At 34.6% G+C, this 9723-nt stretch overlaps 1 pseudogene; it reads left to right on the top strand.

Annotated features, from left to right (window-relative positions):
- The first annotated feature begins 1037 nt into the window (after positions 1-1037).
- Positions 1038-4298, top strand: LOC141555252 (large ribosomal subunit protein eL6-like; annotated as a pseudogene).
- Positions 4299-9723: the final 5425 nt, after the last annotated feature.

The raw sequence follows: 9723 nt of genomic DNA on the forward strand, positions 1-9723 counted from the left end.
TTTCTTTCACCTCATCAACGTTGGGAGCACAGACGTTGATAGTAGTGGTATGGCATTTTCTTTCAGGAAGCAATCACATTATCATAAGCCCGTTAATAAGTCCTTTTATTTGGCATGTGAACTTTTTGATTAGCTTCCTACATCAGCTTCATGGTGTTCCTCTTTATTGTGGCCATTCCAGAAAAAACACCAAAAACAAAAACGTGTCCAGCTCCGACTTCAGTAAGCTGGCCTTCATTTGTTAGTTTTATTTCACTCAGGATTGCCATTTGGATGTAATACCTGATGAATTCTCTCACAACAAGAGCTATTCATCTTTCAGGTCTACTGAACACCATAAGTGTGCTCACATTCCATGTACTGATAGTAAGTGGAATCATCTTTGCAGAAGTTTTGTACATTTTTTTTTTGTTTTTTGGCCACAAGAAGGAATCCTCGCTTGCCACAGTAATCACACCGGGGCTTGGTTAAGCAGACACTTTTTAAGGCATGTTCTCTGGTTCTTTCCTCACCCCAAGAGGTGAGCCGTGAAATCCTAAAAAGGATACTCAGATATCCAAGGGGCTGCTGAATCCCACTACTGCTTCTGATGAGAAGATGATCCTATGGTCTGGGCTGCCAGTGTACAGAATTGTGACTATAACTCCAAATGTATCTGCATGTACTACTTCATCACTTGCCACAGAATTTTGAGACAGGTTAAAAAATATTTTGATTCATGCATAAATTGGATTTAAGTGAGGCAAAGTTATATGAAGTCTGTAGTCTCACTCTCTCTTCCAGAGTCTCGCAATCCAACAGGACAGAATCAAAATGAATGATGATGGATGACCTTGATGTCTAACCAAGCTCTAAGGACCCCACTGTGCCTGCTTTAGCTGCCTTACTATTGGACAAATTGTTCTCATCCACCCATTTCATTGGGAGAAATCTTCACATGTTTGGAGTAGACACTGATGGGGTTGAGACCTTTCAGTTACTCTCAACCCAGTTTAGCCCATCTGCCAAAACAATTTACTGGGTTGTGGCCACTGCACATGCTACAACTTCTTGGAGCCATAGGTGAGTGTTAGGGGGTTCAGGTAAACACCAAAGGTGGAAAGCAGCTCTGAAAAGGGCTTGGCAGCTCTGATGCCAGAGGTATTAGTCTTCTCTGAATATCCTTAGCAAGTCAATGTAATAAAATGACAATACTATATAAATTAGTTACTTTATTTAGTAACATAACAATGAAAATACAAAAAAAGATTTTATAGATTCAGGGAAAAAAATAATAACTAAAGGCGAGTTTCAAAGGAAATAGTGAAAAAATAAGGGGGATAAACAGATATCAAACTATACTACAAAACAGTAGTCTTCAAAACAATTTGGTATTGGTTAAAAATTAGAAAATCAACTAGTAGAATGAAATGGGTGAATAAATTATGGAATAAAATGAACATAGTAGCATATTACCCTAAACATTAGAGCATGTATTCACTATTTGGCAAAAAACTGCTGGGTGAAGAAAATGGAAAGTGGTTTGGCAGAAATCAGATAAATTCCAAATGGAAACCTGACTTGGATATAAAATGTCACATCACAAGCAAATTAGAAGAGCGAGAAAGAAATTACCTTTCAGATTAATAGGGAAAGAGTCCATGACCAAGAAAACATGGAGAAAATCATAGAAGATAAAATGGAAAATTTTAGTTACATATAATTTTTAAAGGTTTTGTGCAAACAAAGGCAATGCAGTCAAAATTAGAAACAGTCTAACTAAAGAAAAATATTTGTAACAAGTTTCTCTGATAAAAGTCTTATTTCCAAGATGTTTCAAGAACATATGTAAGTTGATAAGAATAAGAAATACTCCACAACTGACAAATGGTCAAAGGATATGACCAGATAATTTTCTAAGGGAGAATTAAAACTATCAATATCTATATGGGGGAAAAATACTCCAAATCATTAAAAATTAGAGAAATGTAAATTAAAGCATCCCTGGAGCTCTAGTTTACATTCATCAGATTGGCAAAGATGACAAAGGAAGAAAATGACAAATTTTGGAGGGGCTGTGGGGAAACAAGCATATTAATGTATTAAGGTGGAGCTACAAGTTGGTCATGCTGTTCTGGGAAGCTATGCCCAAAACAACACAAAATTGTGCATGCCTAAGCTGTCAAAGAGATCACAGAAAGAGAGGAATGACCCATTTGTACAAAACTGTTCAGAGCAACTCCTTTTGTAGTAGGAAAGAACTGGTAGAGAATACCCCTCAGTTGGGGAATGTATGATTTGATTTAGAGTGAAGTGAGTAAATCCAGAAGAATAATTATATGATAAGTACACTCAATAAATGAACAACTTTGAAAGACATCAATGATCAGGGAATTCTAGAGGATCTCTGATAATGAATGCTACATGCCTACTGAGAGACAAGTGATAATTTTCAGGAAGCATGAAACACATGTTTTTGAACATAGCCCTTATGGGAATTTGTGTTTTTAACTATGTATAAAAAGAAAAAAGGAAAGACAAGAAATAAGTGCTCATGAAGTAGAAATGAATAAAATTTAATTTTAAAAATTAAGTATAGGTGCTAGTTCCAAAAATAAAAGTATATTTGTAGATTATGAAAGGCTAAGGTCCTACAGTTTGTAGTGTAATGCAGATTTTTAGAGATGTAAGGATTTTTCTTTTCATGTAGCCATCTTTAGCAGAAGTTGTATATGGTGTTATGAAAAAAATCACTAACCTTAGAATCATACTAGCTGCATGATCATAGGTAAACTATTTTCTGAGCCTCAATTTCACTAACTATAAAATCAGGATAATAATACTATACTTGTTTCAAGATTATTATAAAGTTTTTTCAAACCTTAAACAACTCTAGAAATATAATTGCTTAGGTTTTGCCTTTGTTTACTCCAAGTTCTTATAAAAGTTGGCAAAGGTTTTTTCACAAATAAAAACAATGTAACTAAAAAGGAAAGTGTGAGGAAAATCTTTGCAGCAAATTTCTTTGATAAAGATCTAAGACATACAGGAAACTGACTAAAATTGATAAGACTATGAGCCATTCCCAAATTGATAAATGGTCAAAGGATATAAACAGGCAATTTTCAGAGGAAGAAATCTGAGCTATCAATAGCCAAAAGAAAAAAATTTAAATCATTAACAGAGAAATACCCATCTGATTGGCTAAGTTTACAAAAAAGAAAATAACAAGTGCTATAGGAAAATAGTTCAATGTGTTGTTTGTAAAGTCATAAACTGATCTAATCATTTGGAAGTCTGACCAAAACAGTTATTAAACTTCATATACCCTTTGACCTAGCAATACTCAATTACTAGGTCTATACTCCAAATAAATCAAATCAAGAGAAAAAAGACATATATATGTGGGATATATATATATATATATACATATACATATATATATATATATATATATATATATATATATCAAAAAGGAAAAGAAAAACAAAAATGAGTAAGGTGTAAAAATGCCTTGAAAGCATTGCAGTCAGAACTTAGTTCTGGCTGAGGGATTGGTAAATACTCCAAGTCTGCTATGTATTCCCAGCGAACCATGTAGAAGGGAAATATGTTGCACCAAAAACCTGGATTGAAAGGGAAAAAAAGAGAAAGGAGGGGTGCCTGCTACTATATCAAAACCAGTTGGTGGTGATAAGAATGGAGAAACCTGTGTGATAAAGATTCGTAAAATATCTAATTATTATCCTGCTGAGGATATGTCTAGAAAGCTGCTAAGTCATGGCAAAAAGCCCTTCAGCAAACATGTGAGAAGACTTCTAGTTAGCATTACCCAGGATACTGACCACCACAGGGACAAGCAGGTGGTTTTCTTGAAGCAACTGGCTAATGACTTGCTATTCGTGACTGGACCTCTGATTATCAACTCTATTCTTCTGTGAAGAACCCATCAGAAATTTGTCATTGCCATTTCTACTAGGGTTAACCTTAAATTCCGAATTATACAAATTAAGTTCTAAATCATCTTACTGATGCCTACTTAAGAAAAAGAGGCTCCGCAAACCTTGACACCAAGAAGGAGAGAATTTTGACACATAAAAAGAGAAATACAAGATTACAGAGCAGCACAAAGCTGATCAGAAAGCAGTAGCATCTAAGATTTTGCCCCAAATCAATAAAATTCCTCAGTTTCGTGGCTACTGTGGTCTAAATTTTCTCTCTCCAATGGAGTTTATCCTCACAAATTGGTGTTTGAAATGCCTTGCAGAGAACTCTTATTAAAATATTTGAAATTACCAAAAAAAAATAGGTGCTACTAAAATGCAAAATTATTTGCATTTTAACTTCTTGTTTTATGTAGTCTTCCTAATAAGATGCTAAACTCAATAATTTTTAAAATAATGTTATTTTCCCCTAATTACTTGTAAAAACAATTTTAAACATTTGTTTTTAAAATTTTGAGTTCCAAATTCTCTCTCTCTCTCTTTTTCTTTCCTTTTCCCCTCTAAACAATTTGATATTGGTTATACACATTATAATCATACAAAATATATTTCCATATTAGTCATGTTGGGAAAGAAAATACAGCGAAAGAGAGAGAGAGAGAGAGAGAGAGAGAGAGAGAGAGAGAGAGAGAGAGAGAGAGAGAGAGAGAGAGAGAGAGAGAAACATACACACAGAAAAATAAAGTGAAAAATAGTATGCTTCCATCTGCATTTAAACTTCTTCAGTTCTTTTTCTGGAGGTGGGCAGCATTTTTCATCATGATTTCTCTGGAATTGTCTTGGATCATTGTATTGCTGAGAGTAGCTAAGTCATTCCCATAAACTCAGTGGTTTCTGAAAGAATTCGTATTTTAAATTTTGGTTCCCATTAAACTTTGGAAATGGAATGTTGAATTGAAAGAATCACAAGTAGACATTTTAGCTGAAACATACAGTATATGAAGAGGAGTACTAAAAAAGAAGCCAGAAAAAACTAGGACTGTGCCAGATTGTGAAGGGCTTTAAATATCATGCTGAAGAATTAATAGATTATTCTAGAGGAAAAGGAAAGCCATTGAAAATTCTTGAGAAGAGGGAGTCTCTCTTAAGACCTGATTTTTAGGAACATCATTTTTTGCAGATTTGTGAAAGATGGATTGGAAAGGGAAGAATGGAAAAAGGCAGACCAATTAGGAAACTATTGTAATAGTTCTAGGCATCTATAAGGGGCCTCTAACTTTATAAAAGCTACCCTAACAGACTTTTCTTCAGAAGACTGCCAGAGGTTCTGCCCCCCACATTCTAATAAGATCTGCTTTCTGCTCCAGGGACAGATGCTGACCTCACTTTTATAGAATTATCTTGAGTCTGTATACTCCCTAGAAAGAGTTGGAAAAACCCTTTTTCCATAGGACCTGCATCTTCTGAAATAACTTATAAAAATATTAGCAGAGGATAACATTCAGGTATTCCTGAATAGGTATTCCTCTTCATCAAGGGCTTGGCCATTTTCTTCTTTTCTAGCTCTGGTACCATGAATTTATGCTTCAGCCAAGAGTTGTTTCTCAAAGTTAAGGTTCAAGAATTCTTTTGTCTTCCAAAAGACAGTTCAGGATGCCTGCACTGAATAATGTAATTTCCCTCCTGGTGCCTGTCATGTCTTAGATGAAAAGGCTTTGTTATATTGCCTCTCCTTGGCAATCATCTTTGTCAGTGATGTCAAACTCAAATAGAAATAAGATAACTAATCCATATATAAATATACCTATGGGCTTCATATTACCTTAGTTTTTAAAATGTAATGTTATGTGCTTTCCTAGCTGTGTGGCCCTGAGCAAGTCACTTAACCTCAATTGCCTCAAGGGGAAAAAAGTATTATTATACCTTTTGATCCTGCAGTATTTCTATTGGTCTGTATCCCAAAGAGATCATAAATGAGGGGAAAGGACCCACATGTGCAAAAATGGTTGTAGCATCTCTTTTTGTAGTGGCAAGGAAATGGAAATTAAATAGATACCCCTCAGTTGGGGACTGGCTGAATAAGAATGTGTATGAATGTAATGGAATATTATTGTTCTGTAAGAATTGATGAGCAGGCTGCTTTCACAAAAGTCTGGAAAAACTTACAGGAAATTTACTTAAAGTGAGCAGAAATAGGAGAACATTGTACACAGTAACAAGATTATGTGATAATCAACTGTGATGGACTTGGCTCTTTTCAACAATGAGGTGATTGAAGGCAATTCCAATAGACTTGTGATGCAAAATGCCATCTGCATTCAGAGCAAGAATTATGGACACTAAATGTGGATCAGAGCATAATACTTTCACCTTTTTTTCTTGTTTGGAGGCTTTTTATCCTTTCTTGTGTTTTTTTCCCTTTTGATCTGATTTGAAGGGGTGCAAGATAATGATTACGAAAATATGTCTAGAATATTTGCATATGTGTAAGCTATATAGCTTGGTTGCTGCCTTGGGAAGAGAGGAGGGAGGAAGACAGGGAGAAAAATTTGGAACACAAGGTTTTGCAAAAGTAAATGTTGGGATAGCTAGGTGGTGCAGTGGATAGAGCATCAGCCCTAAAGTCAGGAGGACCTGAGTTCAAATCTGACCTCAGACACTTAATACTTCCTAGCTGTGTGACCCTAGGCAAGTCATTTAACCCCAATTGCCTCAGCAAAAAAAAAAAAAAGAAAGAAAAGAAAAAGAAAAGAAAAAAAGTGAATCTTGAAAACTATCTTTACATGTATTTGAAAAAATAAAATATTATTAAAAATAAAGTAAAATGTAATCTTATTTGTGTTTTATTTTCTTTTTACTTATTTTGTTAAATAGAACCTGGTTCCTGGCACTTGGGAGTGCTCCAAATTGTATGGCCATTACCTATGTATTTGATCCCTCTAATCTAAGGTGCTCATAAGAGATGATATTTCCTAGAATAGGATCAATTTAAGTCAAGACAAATTCATGAACCATTTATGGGTCAGACACTGTTTTAAATGCTGGGAATACAAATATAAGCAAAAAGAAACAGTCCTTACTCCAGGACCTACATTATTATAGGAGAAAGCAGTATATAAAAGAAAAAATATATTCTCTCATTTGACCCTCACAGCAATCCTGCGAGATAAGTAAGTACTACTTTAATCTTTATTTTACAGATGAAGAAACTGAGGCTGGGAAGGGCAAAGTGATTTGCATATAGGGTCACAATCTGGTAAGCATCTGTCCTAAGATTCAAACCCAGATCTTTATAATACTGAAGACAGTATGTTAGTTACTTCTTGTTGTTTGTCCTTCATTCTTGAAAAGGACCATGACATCAGAGAAGTGACATGACATGCAAGTAAATTAAATTTAAGTGAGGGTTGTACAAGGTTACCTGTCTCAAGTTACCCTGCAGAGTCATTTGGGGTCCAGTGGCATCTATTGCCTCTAGACAAAACATTGGTTTTAAATCATCTTTCAAATACTTATAATTTGAATAACTTTGGGGGAGTCACTTCCTTTCTTCCTTTCTCAGGGTTCCAGTTTCCCCTGTAAAAGGAAGGAGTTGGATTTTGTTTTTTAAGTTATTTTTCAGCCATGTTTAGCTAACCCATTTTATAGTTTTCTTGACAGAAAGATAGTAGAGTGGTTTGTTATTTTCTTCTTCAGTTCATTTTACTCCCATTAATCTAAGCACTCTTCTATACCTCATCTTCTCCTATCACTCTTCTTATTTCTTTAAAAGTTTTGGAGGAAGGGCAGCTAGGTAGTTCGTGGATAGAGCACCAGTCCTAAAGTCAGGAGGACCTGAGTTCAAATTTGGCCTCAGATACTTAACACTTCCTAGTTGTGTGATCCTGGGGAAGTCACTTAACCCCAATTGCCTTAGCAAAATAAAATTTTAAAAAAGTTTTGGAGGGTGCTATACCCTTCATGGGATGTATGTGCATGTGTGTGTGTGTTGTTCCCTATTTCAGCCCATTCCTGATGTGAATAGGTTTTTAGAATTACCAGCCTACTCCCCTCTCTAGAGGTTCATTCACATAGCAGAATTAATATTTTATCTTTTCCTAGACAGTTTTGCTTTTTAGAGTCAAATCATACTCAGTTCTGCGTCTTTCTTTTGAACTACCCAATTACTGATGTCAGTATTAAACAAAAGTACATTCCCATGTACAAATTATAAGCAGTTTGTCCTTGTTGAGTCCCTTGAAATTAATCTTTAAAGTTGGCCCTTAGGTGTTAAATTTTCTGTTGAATTCAGGTTTATTAGATTCAAAATCCTGAAAATATTCAAGTTCATTGAATGTCCATTTTTTCATTCAATATTATGCTTAGTTTTGCTGGACATGATAATTTTGGCCCAGGCCTAGTGCTTTTGATTGCCAATATATATTATTCAAGGATCTATAGGCTTTTATTGTAGCTGCTGATAAATTCTGTATAATTCTAATTGTAGCTCTAGTATATTTGAATTGTTTTTGTTTTGTTTGCTTCTTATCAGTTTTTCTCATTGATCTGGGGTTTTTGCAATTTAGCAATAATGTTCCTGTGTGTTTTCCTCATAGGATCTCTTTGAAGTGGCAATCAGTGGATTTTTTTCTATTTCAACTTCCTCCTCATGTTCTATAATTTCAGGTCAATTTTCTTTTATTATTTCTTATATTATTATGTTAAAGTTGGGGTTTGGGGGGGTTTTTTTGGTCACAGCTTTCAGATAATCCAATTATCTTTGTATTTTTTTCTTCTTAATCTGTTCTCCATGTCTGTTACTTTTCTTATAAGATGTTTTACATTCTCTTCTATTTTTTTTATATTTTGTTTTGTTATTTCTTGGTCTCATAGCATCACTGGCTTCTCCTTGCCCATTTCCAATTTTCAAAGAATTAGTTTCTTCTTTAAAACTCTGGATTTCCTTTTCCAGTTAGCTGACTTTCTTTTTATAATCTTGTTTTTCTTAGATGGTTCTTTTTTTTTTTTTAGGTTTTCCTCAGAATCATTTGGTTTTTAAAGTTTTTTTCAAGTTCTTCTATAAATTCTTTCTGAATAGTTTTCTATTTAATGTTATTCTTTGGGATGGGAGAGATTTTTTTACTTCACTGTCCTCCTCTGAAGATGAACCATTAACTTTCCTATTCCCATAGTAAGTTTCTTTGGTTGTGTTCTTTCTCCTTTACCTACTCACTTTTTTAATGAAGACTTATTAATATAACCACCATTCCATTTCTAGATCCATCCTACATAGCTTGAGGGGCCATAAGCAGAATTTTTTGGTGGTGAAGAAAAAAATCCTTTACATTGATTGTATTTACAATGATTGGTTGAATGAATGGATGCATGATAAGACATATCAAACTCTGTTAGAGCACTCCTCTTGATTGTATTCTATGAAGAAATTCCCCAAGAAGAGTCAGCCTATGAAACAAATTCCTTCTTTGCTAAAGAATCAGCCATATTTCTCACCCACCTTCATTGCCTAGATATTCCTTCACTGAAATGAGGCTTTCTTCTTCACTTTTAATTGTCAGTACTTGCTTTCCATTCAAGAAACTGTTTCCAGGAAAAAGGAAAACAATTTAATAAAAGGAGCCCCCAACTAATTTCTTTGTAGTGACATGGCCTAGAAAGTAGTATGTTTCCTTTAATTATTCAATGAATATATCTGAAAACATGTATGAGGTTACTATGTATAATGTTCTGACTAGCTTTCTGGAGGGCCTTCGGACCAGCCTTGGTCTCAGAAGAATAATCACTATGAGAATAGTCAGGAATA

The sequence above is a fragment of the Sminthopsis crassicaudata genome, chromosome 2, assembly GCF_048593235.1.
Source record: "Sminthopsis crassicaudata isolate SCR6 chromosome 2, ASM4859323v1, whole genome shotgun sequence".
Lineage (NCBI taxonomy): Eukaryota > Metazoa > Chordata > Mammalia > Dasyuromorphia > Dasyuridae > Sminthopsis > Sminthopsis crassicaudata.